Raw genomic sequence first — 14,009 nt, 5'->3', positions numbered from 1 at the left:
TTTGCATGAATTGATTTATTTTGTGTATCAAAACCAATTAAAGGATTTTTTAATATGTAAATTTGTGAGAGAATATAAGAAATTGATGATCCTCTCTCAAAAAGACGGAGAAATCATGTACTTTTTTATTTTATATTCATCATTTTAATTCCTTAGAAGTCAGTTAAAATGGGATTTGGCAGTGATTAAAAACTCACAAGATGTACAGGCTTTATCAAGGGAAATACAGCTATTTACTTCTCATCGGAATGTGAGATATGATATTGGAATATAAATTTTGATGATGTGCAGTCATTATTGAATGTTTAGTGTCATCTTCATCATTGTGTCAATACCAAATAAGTGTGCATGAGAAATTTCATGAAATTGATTTGAAATTCTAAAGAAGGCGAATAATGATCAATCAGGTTGGACCTAGTTTTTTGACCCATATTTCCTTGTGCACATGAGCACAAGTAAACAGGTTTGAAATAGGAAATAAGCGAGTGTATTTTCTAAATAAATTGTTTGAGTGATGCAAAACTAAAAAAGTATTTGCATGAAAATGATTTATTTTGTGTATCAAAACTAATTAAAGGATTTTTTAAGATGTAAATTTGTGAGAGAATATAAGAAATTGATGATCAACTCTCATGAATAAGGAGAAATCATTTACTTTATTATTTTATATTCATCATATTCATTTCTTAGAAGTCAATTTAAGGGAGCCGAATGGGGTTTTATTGTGTGAAAACTACTATAGAGAAACTCTTTAATTTTATACCATATGTACCTTAGATTGACTTTCGTATACATGCCAAGTTTAGTGAAAATCTACCGTCTGGTTATTTTGTAGGGACCATCTCAAAATACAGGTACATTTACTACAGGATTATATAGGAAAATACCATTTTTTCACACTTCGGAGCAAATTATACAAATACTACTATAGACTTTTTGTTCAAATTATATTATTTGAGGGGTAATACTATATTGTACATTTTTATTGAAAAAACACAATATTCTACCGTCTGGTTTCCAGAGGGGGCATCTCAAAACGTCAAAATTCATGATATTTTCCTGTTTTTATGGAGTACAACAAAACATGACAGATACCACAGATTTACATAAAAAATAATTAAGATGATTATGAGATTCTCAATTTCCTATGTTTAAAATTTCAAGAGCATCTATCTTATACTTTTTATTTTATGACAAAATTAATGACCCCGCTTAAAGAACTTCGGTTATTCATAACGTCAAAAACACACTATTACGACGTCTATCTACAAATCATTTGAAAAATCATTTAAAAAATCAGTTATTTAATAACGTAATTAGATTTTTTAACCTGAGATTTCCTAAATTTGTTAATTGTTATAAATAATGTAAAACTAGTTGCTTTACAAGAATAAATATGCTTTATTTTACTATGCTGCGCAAAGTATTGCGCAATGAAAACCCCAGTCGGTCCCCTTAAATGTGATTTGGCAGTGATTTGGAACTTACAAGATGTACAGGCTTCATCAAGGGAAAAGACAGCTATTTACTTCTCATCAAAATGTGAGATATGATATTGGATGATATATTTGGATGATGTGCAGTCATTATTGAATGTTTAGTGTCATCTTCATTATTGTGTCAATACCAAGTAAGTGTGCATGACAAATTTCATTAAATTGTTTTAAAATTATAAAGAAAGTTAATAATGAGATATTAAGTTGGACCTAGTTTTTTTTACTCATATTTCAATGTGCACATGAGCACAAGTAAACTGGATTGAAATAGGAAATAAGCGAGTGTATTTTCTAAATAAAGTGTTTGAGTGATGCAAAACTAAAAATGTATTTGCATGAAAATGATTTATTTTGTGTATAAAAACCAATTAAAGGAATTTTTTATATATAAATTTGTGAGAGAATATAAGAAATTGATGATCCCCTTTAAAAAAAAAAAATAGGGAGAAATCATGTACTTTATTATATTATATTCATCATATTCATTTCTTAGAAGTCAATTTAAATGTGATTTGGGACTCACAGGATGTACAGGCTTTATCAACGGAAAAGACAGCTATTTAATCCTCATCAAATTGTGAGATATGGTACTGGATGATATATTTTGATGATGTGAAGTCATTTTTGAATGTTAAGTGTCATCTTCATTATTGTGTCAATACCAAGTAAGTGTTCATGAGAAATTTCATGAAATTGTTTTGAAATTCTGAAGAAAGCTAATAATGATCAATCAAGTTGGACCTAGTTTTTTCACCCATATTTCCTTGTGCACATGAGCACAAGTAAACTGGTTTGAAATTGGAAATAAGTGAGTTTATTTTCTAAATAAGTTGATTGAGTGATGCAAAACTAAAAAAGTATTTGCATGAATTGATTTATTTTGTGTATCAAAACCAATTAAAGGATTTTTTAATATGTAAATTTGTGAGAGAATATAAGAAATTGATGATCCTCTCTCAAAAAGACGGAGAAATCATGTACTTTTTTATTTTATATTCATCATTTTAATTCCTTAGAAGTCAGTTAAAATGGGATTTGGCAGTGATTAAAAACTCACAAGATGTACAGGCTTTATCAAGGGAAATACAGCTATTTACTTCTCATCGGAATGTGAGATATGATATTGGAATATAAATTTTGATGATGTGCAGTCATTATTGAATGTTTAGTGTCATCTTCATCATTGTGTCAATACCAAATAAGTGTGCATGAGAAATTTCATGAAATTTATTTGAAATTCTAAAGAAGGCGAATAATGATCAATCAGGTTGGACCTAGTTTTTTGACCCATATTTCCTTGTGCACATGAGCACAAGTAAACAGGTTTGAAATAGGAAATAAGCGAGTGTATTTTCTAAATATATTGTTTGAGTGATGCAAAACTAAAAATGTATTTGCATGAAAATGATTTTTTTTGTGTATAAAAACCAATTGAAGGAATTTTAATATGTAAATTTGTGAGAGAATATAAGAAATTGATGATCAACTCTCATGAATAGGGAGAAATCATGTACTTCATTATTCTATATTCAGCAATTTCATTTCTTCACAGTCAATCTAAATGTGATTTGGCAGTGATTTGTTCATCATTTTCGTTTGTTAGCAATCACTTTAAAGTGTGACTGTGATTTGGAAGCTACAAGATGCACAGGCTTTATCAAGGGAAAAGACAGCCATTTACTTTTAATTGCAATGTGAGATATGATGTTGGATGATATATTTTAATGATGTGCAGTCCTTATTGAGCATTAAGTGTCATCTACATCATTGTGTCAATACCAAGTAAGTGTGCATGAATAATTTCATGAAATTCTTTTGAAATTCTGAAGGAAGCTAAAAATGATCTATCAAGTTGGACTTAGTTTTATTCCCCCACTAAACTATTCCTTGTATATACAAGTACATGTATGGTTGTTTGAAATTTGAAATAAATGAATGTATTTTCTAAATCAATTGATGTTAAACTTAAAAAATTTTTGCATGAAAAATGATTAATTTTGTGTATAAAGACCAATTAGGGGACTTTTGATATGTAAATTTGTGAGAGATAATACCAGCAAGTGATGATGCACTCTCCTGCATAGGGAGAAATCTTGTACTTTATTATTTTATATTCATTTTTTGCATTTTTAGCAGTCAGTTTAAATGTGATATGGCAGTGATTTTGAATTTACAAGATGTACAGGCCTAATCAAGGGAAGACAGCTATTTACTTGATATAGCAATGTGACATATGATATTGGGTGATATATTTTGTTGATGTGCAGTCATTACTGAACATTTAGTGTTTTCTACATCATTGTGTCAATACCAAGTAAGTGTGCATGGAAAATTTCCTGAAATTCCTTTGAAATTCTGTAGAAAGCTAATAATGATCTATCAAGTTGATCTTAGTTTTTTCACTCATATTTTCATGTGCACTTGTGCACAAGTAAATTGAATTGAAATAGGATAAAAGTGAGTGTATTTTCTAAGTTAGTTGATAAAGTGGTGCAAAAGATAAAGATCCATTTGCATGAAAATGATAGAAATTGATGATGCAGTGTCATGAACAGGGAGTAATCATGTTCTTCATTATTTTATATGCATCATTTTTATTTCTAAGCAATCAGTATAAAGTGGTTTGGCAGTGATTTGGAAGATACAAGATGCACAGTCTTTATCAAGGGAAAAGTCAGCTATTTACTCTTACATGCAATTTGAGATATGATGTTGGATTGTATATTTTGATGATGTGCAGTCATTATTGAGTATTTAGTGTCATCTACATCATTGTGTCAATACCAAGTACGCGTGCATGAAAAAATTCATGAAATTGTCTTGAATTTCTGAAGGAAGATAAAAATGATATATCAAGTTAGACTTAGTTTTTACCACTAAACTATTCCTTGTGCACATTAGCACATGTTTGTAAGATTGTTTGAAATTGGAAATAAGTGAATGAATGATTAAGTGATGCAAAACGTAAAAACCTTTTGCATGAAAATGATTAATTTTGTGTATAAAGACCAATTAGGGGATTTTTGATATGTAAATTTGTGAAAGATAATACCAGAAAGTGATGATGCACTCTCCTGCATAGGGAGAAATCTTGTACTTTTTTATTTTATATTCATTTTTTGCATTTTTAGCAATCAGTTTAAATGTGATATGGCAGTGATTTTGAATTTACAAGATGTACAGGCCTAATCAAGGGAAAAGACAGATAATTACTTGATATAGCAATGTGATATATGATATTGGGCGATATATTTTGTTGATGTGCAGTCATTATTGAACATTTAGTGTTATCTAAAACATTGTGTCAATACCAAGTAAGTGTGCATGAAAAATTTCTTGAAATTCTTTTGAAATTCTGTAGAAAGCTAATAATGATTTATCAAGTTTGTCTTAGCTTTTTCACCCATATATATATGTGCACATGTGCACAAGTAAATTGAATTGAGATAGGATGAAAGTGAGTGTATTTTCTAAATCAGCTGATAAAGTGGTAATAAAGTTAAAGATCCATTTGTATGCAAATAATAGAAATTGATGATACACTGTCGTGAACAGGGAGAAATCATGTTCTTCATTATTTTATATTCATCATTTTCATTTCCAAGCATTCAGTTTAAAGTGATTTGGAAGCTACAAGATGCACAGTCTTTATCAAGGGAAAAGACAGCTATTTACTCTTAATTACAATGTGAGATATGATGTTGGATTGTATTTTTTGATGATGTGCAGTCATTATTGAGTATTTAGTGTCATCTACATCATTGTGTCATTTCCAATATGTGTGCATAAAAAATTTCATGAATTTACTTTGAAATTCTGAAGGAAGATAAAAAAATGATCTATCAAATTACTTAGTTTTTTCCCTCCAAACTATTCCTTGTACATATGAGTACATGTAAGGTTGCTTGAAATTGTAAGTAAGTGACTGTATTTTCTAAATCAGTTGATTAAGTGATGCAAAACTTAAAAACCTATTTGCATGAAAATGATTATTTTTGTGTACAAAAACCAATTAGGGAATTTTTCATATGTATATTTGTGAGAGATAATACCAGAGAGTGATGATGCACTACTGAATTGGGAGAAATCTTGTATTTTGTTATTTTATATTCATTTTTTTAATTTCTAATCAGTCAGTTTAAATGTGATTTGGGAGTAATTTTGAATTTACAAGACGTACAGGCTTTATCAAGGGAAAAGATAGCTATTTACTTTTAATCGCAATGTGACATATTTTATTGGAAGATATATTTTGATGTTGTGCAGTAAATATTGAGTATTTAGAGTCATCTACATCATTGTGTCAATACCAGGTAAGTGTTCATGAAAACTTTTATGAATTTACTTTGAAATTTTGAAGGCAGATAAAAATGAACTATCAAGTTAGACTTAGTTTCCCCCCCCCTCCCCAAACTATTCCTTGTGTATATGAGTACATGTAAGGTTGCTTGAAATTGTAAATAAGTGAATGTATTTTCTAAATTAATTGATTAAGTGATGCAAAACTTAAAAACCTATTTGCATGAAAATGATTATTTTTGTGTACAAAAACAAATTAGGGAATTTTTGATATGTAAATTTCTGAGAGATAATACCAGAGAGTGATGATGCACTACTGAATTGGGAGAAATCTTGTATTTTATTATTTTATATTCGTGTTTTTAATTTCTAAGCGATCAGTTTAAATGTGATTTGGGAGTAATTTTGAATTTACAAGATGTACAGGCTTTATCAAGGGAAAACACAGCTATTTACTTTTAATCGCAATGTGACATATTGGAAGATATATTTTGTTGATGTGCAGTCAATATTGAGTATTTAGAGTCATCTACACCATTGTGTCAATACCAAGTAAGTGTTCATGAAAAATTTCATAAATTTGAAATTCTGAAGGAAGATAAATATGATCTATCAAGTTAGACCTAGTTTTTCCCCCCAAACTCTCCTTTGTGCACATGAGTACATGGAAGGTTGTTTGAAATTGGAAATAAATGAATGTTTTTTTTCTAAATCAATTGATTAAGTATTGCAAAACTTAAAAACCTATTTGCATGAAAATGATTATTTTCGTGCATAAAAACCAATTAGGGAATTTTTGATATGTAAATTTATGAGAAATAATACCAGAGAGTGATGATGCACTCTCCTGAATAGGGATTAATCTTGTATTTTATTATTAATATATATTTTTTAAATTTGAAGCATTCAGAATAAATGTGATTTCGGAGTAATTTTGAATTTACAAGATGTACAGGCTTTCTCAAGGGAAAAGACAGCTTTTTACTTGTTATCACAATGTGACATATTATATTAGATGATATATTTTGATGATGTGCAGTCATTATTGAATATTTAGTGTTATCTACATCATTGTGTCAATACCAAGTAAGTATGCATGAAAAATGTCATGAGATTCTTTTGAAATTCTGTAGAAAGCTAATAATGATAAAGTAAGTTGGACATGTGCACAAGTAAATTGGATTGAAATAGGATTAAAGTGAGTGTATTTTCTAAATCAGTTGAAAGAGTGGTGCAAAAGTTAAAGATCCATTTGCATGCAAATGATAGAAATTGATGATACACACTCATGAACAGGGAGAAATCATGTTCTTCATTATTTTATATTCATTATTTTCATTTCTTAGCATTCATTTTAAAGTTATGTGACTGTGATGTGGAAGCTACAATATGCACAGGCTTCTTTAAGGGAAAAGACATCTATTTACTTTTTTTCACAATTTGAGATATGATGTTGGATGATATATTTTGATGATGTGCAGTCATTATTGAATATTTAGTGTCATCTACATCATTGTGTCTATATCAAGTAAGTGTGCATGAATAATTTCTTGAAATTGTTCTGAAATTCTGAAGGAAGATAAAAATTGATCTATCAAGTTGGACTTAGTTTTCCCCCCTAAACTATTCCTTGTGCATAAGAACGCATGTTAGGTTATTAGATTGAAAATAAGTGAATGAATTTTTTAAATTAATTGATTAAGTAATGCAAGACTTAAAAACCTATTTGCCTGCAAATGATTAAATTTGGGTATAAAGACCAATTAGGGGATTTCTGATATGTAAATTTGTGAGAGATAATGCCAGATAGTGATGATGCACTCTCCTGCATAGGGAGAAATCTGGTAATTTATTATTTTATATTCATTTTTTGCATTTTTAAGCAGTCATTTTAAATGTGATATGGTAGTGATTTTGAACTTACAAGATGTACAGGCTTCATCAAGGGAAAAGACAGCTATTTACTTGTTATCACAATGTCACATATGATATTTGGTTATATATTTTGATGATGTGCAGTTATTATTGAATATTTAGTGTCATCTACATCATTGTGTCAATGCCAAGTAAGTGTGCATTAAAAATTTCTTGAAATTCTTTTGAAATTTCTGAAGAAAGATAATAGTGGTCATTCAAGTTGGACCTAGTTTTTTCATCCATATTTTCTTGTGAACATTTGCACAAGTAAACTGGATTGAAATGGGATAGAAGTGAGTGCATTTTCTAAATCAATTGAAAGAGTGGTGCAAAAGTTGAAGATCCATTTGCATGGAAATGATAGAATTTGATGATGCACTCTCATTAATAGGGAGAAATCATGTTCTTCATTATTTAATATTCATCAGTTTCATTTCTAAGCATTCACTTAAAAGTGATGTGACTGTGATGTGGAAGCTACAATATGCACAGGCTTCTTCAAGGGAAAAGACATCTATTTACTTTTATTCGCAATTTGAGATATGATGTTGGCTGATATATTTTGATGATGTGCAGTCATTATTGAGTATTTAGTGTCATCTAAATCATTGTGTCAATACCAAGTAAGTGTGCATGAATAATTTCATGAAATTGTTTTGAAATTCTGAAGGAAGATAAAAATGATCTATCAAGTTGGACTTAGTTTTTCCCCCTCAAAATATTCCTTGTGCACATGGGCACATGTAAGGTTGTTTGAAATAGTAAATGAGTGAATATATTTCTTAAATGAATTGATTAAGTAATACAAGACTTAAAAACCTATTTGCATGAAAATGATTTTGTGTACAATGACCAACTAGGGAATTTTTAACATGTAAATTTGTGAGAGATAATACCAGAGAGTGATGATGCACTCTCCTGAATAGGGAGAAATCTTGTACTTGATTATTTTATATTCATTTTTTTAAATTTCTTAGCAGTCAGCTTAAATGAAATTTGGACCTGATTTTGAATTTACAAGATGTACAGGCTTTATCAAAGGAAAAGACAATTATTAACTTGTTATCGCAATGTAAAATTTGATGTTGGCTGATATATTTTGATGATGTGCAGTCATTATTGAATATTTAGTGTCATCTACATCATTGTATCAATACCAAGTAAGAGTACCTGAAAAATTTCATGAAATTCCTTTGAAATTCTGAAGAAAGCTAAAAATAATCTATCAAGTTGGTCTTCGTTTTTTCACCCATATTTTCATGTGCACATGTGCACAAGTAAATTGAATTGAAATAGGATAAAAGTGAGTATATTTTCTAAATCAGTTGATAAAGTGGTGCAAAAGTTAAAGATCCATTTGTATGCAAATGATAGAAATTGATGATACACTCTCATGAACAGGGAGAAATCATGTTCTTCATTATTTCATAATCATCATTTTCATCTCTTAGCATTCACTTTAAAGTGATGTGACTGTGATCTGGAAGCTACAAGATGCACAGGCTTTATCAAGGGAAAAGACAGCCATTTACTTTTAATTGCAATGTGAGATATGATGTTGGATGATATATTTTAATGATGTGCAGTCCTTATTTAGCATTAAGTGTCATCTACATCATTGTGTCAATACCAAGTAAGTGTGCTTGAAAAATTTCATGAAATTCTTTTGAAATTCTGAAGGAAGCTAAAAATGATCTATCAAGTTGGACTTAGTTTTATTCCCCCACTAAATTATTCCTTGTATATATACATAGTACATGTATGGTTGTTTGAAATTTGAAATAAATGAATGTATTTTCTAAATGAATTGAGAGTGTGATGTTAAACTTAAAAATCTATTTGCATGAAAATGATTAATTTTGTGTATAAAGACCAATTAGGTTATTTTTGATTTGTAAATTTGTGAGAGATAATACCAGAGAGTGATGATGCACTCTCATGAACAGGGAGAAATAATGTTTTTCATTGTTTTATATTCATCATTTTTTCATTTCTTAGCATTCAGTTAAAAGTGATTTGGCAAATAATACCATAGAGTGACAAGAGAGAAGTCTTTTACTTAAACTTAAAAATCCATTTGCATAAAAATGATTGATTTTGTGTATAAAGACCAATTAAGAAATTTATAATTTATTTGTGCATTTTTATGACAGAAGAAAAGAAATTGTTAAGCCACTCTCATAAATAAGGAGAAATCAGGTTCTTCATTATTTTATGTTCATCATTTTCATTTCCAAGCATTCAGTGTGATTTGGCGGTTATTTGGAAGGTACAAGATGTTCAGGCTTTATCAAGCGAAAAGACAGCTATTTACTTTTACTCTCAATTTGAGATATGATATTTGGTGATACATTTTAATGATGTTCAGTCAGTATTGAATATTTAGTGCCATCTTCATCGTGTTAATATTAAATAAGTGTGTATGAAAAATCTATAATATTGTCATCAAATTTAAAAGAAAGCTAAAAATGATCAATCAAGTTGGATTTTTTTTACCCATATTTCCTCAGGCACATGATCACAAGTAAAAGGGTTTGAAATAGAAATAAAGTGAGTGTATTTTCTAAATCAATGGATTGAGCGATGCTAAACTTAAAAACCCATTTTGCATGAAAAATAATTAATTTTGTGTAAAAAGATCAATTAAGGATTTTTTAATGTGTAAATTTGCGAGGGAATATAAGAAATTGATTATTCAATGTCATGAATACATGTAATGAGAAATCATAAAATTTAAAATTTCTATTCATTATTTTCATTTCATTTTAAATGTGATTTGGCAGGATTTTATACCTACAGGATGTACAGGCTTTATCAAGGAAAACAGCTATTTACTTATATACAACTTGATCTCTGATGTGTGATGATATCAGTGTATTTTGATGGTTTGCTGTCATTATTGAATGTTTTGTGTCATCTTCATCATTATGGCAATTCTGAGAATGTGGGCTTAAAATATTCCGTTAAATTCTTTTTTTCATATTCGGAAGGAAGCGAAAAATCATAAATTAAATTGGACTTTGATTATATCAACCGAATTTTCTTGTGCATACGATCACTAATAAACTGGATTGAAATAGGGGGAAAAGTGATTATACTTTCTAAATGAATTGACTGAGTGATGCAATTATACAAATAAACAACACAAAATATCTCATTGTCAGAGAGAAAGATATTTGACATTATTATGTTAAACACTGTTACTTGAACTGTATATTTCTGACAGAAATAAAAAAAGGATGTTAATTAAATAGGTATAGTTTTCTTCATCTAAATACATACCCCTTTTATTTTGAATATTAAAAAAAAATATTCAACTGATGACCGAGTGTACACTAATTATTTTTGCTCAAAGCGAATAAAAGCCATTGGTTAATTTTAAGTTTTTGAAGTAAATCAAAAAGCATTTCTCTATCTAAAACTATTGCAAATTAAGACACACTATCAATTTTGATTAAGTGTTATAAGAAATAAATTTTAAAATAGCCAAGCTATGGAATTCATGTATATTTTATTTATTATTTTTGCAGGTACATTTATAAGCAGATGTAAATCTTTAAACATTAATCCAGACCAGGACTTGAACCTAGATATACCACGAGTAAATCATGGTCGCTTTGCTTTAAGCTATCTGGATCTTTGTATGTGAAATATTTACATTCTGCTGACATTCTACAGTATAAAAGTATTTTAAAAATGGTCTGCGAATTTTTTAACGAATAATTTTTTAAATGTTCCATACAATGGCAATTATTATGCGAGAAATATAAATGTTTTCAGAAAAAAATGTATTATAAATCATTATCATTTTTTATCAACCCCAGAATTTATTCAGACTATAAAATTCCCCAATTACTTAAAAAAAATCATAGTTGAGTCTAAAATCAAATTGAAAATCTAACCTGATTGAACCTATTATTTCAAAAGAAATTTGGGATGTAAATTCTGAAAGTATTCTAGCTAGCTAATAATGATGAGTTCAGGCACATGTCTGCATGCATTCTTAAAAGTGATTTATGTATTATGTAGGTTTTATTCTCAATACTTTGATGAATCTAAAAGTATAATGAAAATATAAACTAAATATATATGTGTATAAATATATTTTTACTGTTGATCGTCTTGGGCAATAAAATTGAATTAATAATTTCACTCTCATATGATAAAAAAACACAGTACATCCACAGTTAAATGAGATTATATAACATTCAGGCATATGCCCTTCATGACGATAGGTTGATTCAATCTTAATCAAAATTACACGTGATTCTATTCTGATGAGCACATTTAATTTTAATTATATACCTACCTTTGAAATATTTTCCACATTTTTTTTCCTCAAGTGCATGTTCACATACAAAAAAAGGATGAGATTCTAGGGCGTGTAACTGAACTTGTTGAAATTTTCCAGATGTTTCATGCCTCTAACATTTATCTAAAATACTATACCCCTTAAGACACATAAAAAGATTTTTTTTATGATAAGATTAAGGATTTAGAAACAGGCAATTTATTTGCTATCAAATGTATATAAATGTTTTTTTTTAATACAAAAACAATCATTTCCTTTGTCACAAAAATTTAAATTTAATTTCTGAATATTTTCATATTTATCCCTCCCCTATTTTCGATGTTAATTATTTCTTTGATATTTTTTTTTATATCTTCAAAAAGCTTTAAAAAAGAAATAATCTAGAAAAATAAAAATAGAAAAAAAAAACAAAACAAAAATATCCCTATTCAAAAGAACGATTTCGGAGAACTGTGGAGAAAACAAACGAAACTCTCTCTCTCTCTCTCTCTCTCTCTCTCTCTCTCTCTCTCTCTCTCTCTCCGATATTACTGATGTGTTGTCAATGACATATCATTTTTTGTATCAAAACTTTTATTGAATTTTTTTATTTATAAAAAGAACTTTTTATTGATTGATATTTCTGGTCAAAGAGGGGGTAACTCTGAAAAGGTCAGCAAGTTCAAAGCTTGAATTGTAAACAGCCGAGAGTGGATTAGACTATATTTTGAGTAAGAAGCCTATAAAGAACTATAGTAGTTAAAGTGAGTTGTAAAAAACATGGGTACATAAGATCTACATTTTTTTTGTTCAATCCATTCTAAATGAATTTTAATTTTTAAAAACTTGCGTTGTTTAAAGGCTTATTTGACAGCCTTAGAAGTCTATCCCTATTACAGTATTTATAAACGCTTTATCTTTTTTTGTAAGTGAACATGCACTTGATCAGGAAAAATATTAATTGTAAAGTCTCTTAAAAGCCTTTCTACCTGATACATGCAGATGAATAATTAAATTAGACCAATTTTTGCAAGTAAAACAATTTTTATTTTATAATCTAAAATCAATAGATATTAATTTACAACAACATTTTTTTTTTCTGAAACAGATAAAAAATTAATTTATGGCTTCAAAATGAAATAATTTTAATAATTATCAAAACAAAAACAGAAAACAATAACAAAAATTAATGTTACCATAATGTAACATAAAATATCAATTTCTCAAGATTTTTGTTTAACATCATAAGATTAAAGAAAAAATGGAGTAATTTTCAGCATTTTAAATGGAATTTTTTTAGAAATGCATGTTTGATAATGATTAATATAGTGATGTAAATTAACTCATTAAGTTCTTTGACTTTTGATTAACTGGATTTTATTGGTCATTTATTTATTGTAATTTTCAAATTCATATTTACTTATATAGACACATAATCAATAAAAATCATTGTTATTTGTTTTCAAAACTTATTGAATTCAAATTAAAAAAAATAAATCCCACGTACCTCAACAGGGATTAAAAATATTCCTGTTTGAAATCCTTGCATTTTTATGCCATTTTCTCCTTGGTAACTCAAAAAATGCTACATGGTCATGTGTGAGAACACTGAATATTTTTCTTTAAAGTACGAATGAATAAATATAATGGTACTCATTTGTTACGTTGTTTTTTCATAATAAAGTTTACGACACATTTTAAAATCATTCGTCGATTTAAGAAATCCAGCTAGTATGAAGATATTCGTTAATTTTTTTCCATCTCCGCTAACAAACAACGACAGCTGGGAAAAATGTCTTAGCTGCAAAACACATGTATTCATAAACCGATGTTCCGTGAGATAAACAGGAACTACACAGAAATTCGACACGACTTAAGAAACATGCTTTCTTCAAATATTTGAAGATATAGTATCATGATAATCCACTGGTTGAATTACTGCTTACCGAAAGAAAACAAAAATATTTCAAATACCACATATGTTTTTAAATATCACATCCTCAGTG

General features: G+C 28.5%; 1 long non-coding RNA gene across 1 annotated transcript in view; it reads right to left on the bottom strand.

Moving 5' to 3' along the window:
• The window catches only part of LOC133193365 (uncharacterized), a 103,366-nt gene extending 89,797 nt beyond the window's left edge, over positions 1-13,569 (bottom strand). The window contains exon 1 of the long non-coding RNA XR_009721918.1: positions 13,511-13,569. This is a non-coding gene — a long non-coding RNA (uncharacterized LOC133193365). The remainder of the gene's footprint in view (positions 1-13,510) is intronic.
• Positions 13,570-14,009: the final 440 nt, after the last annotated feature.

The sequence above is a fragment of the Saccostrea echinata genome, unplaced genomic scaffold (genome assembly GCF_033153115.1).
Source record: "Saccostrea echinata isolate AGI-Se365-2 ecotype Australia unplaced genomic scaffold, CSIRO_AGI_Sech_v1 ptg000027l, whole genome shotgun sequence".
Taxonomy (NCBI): Eukaryota; Metazoa; Mollusca; class Bivalvia; order Ostreida; family Ostreidae; genus Saccostrea; species Saccostrea echinata.
Note: the sequence above shows the minus strand (reverse complement) of the source record. Positions and strands in the feature narration are given on the sequence as shown.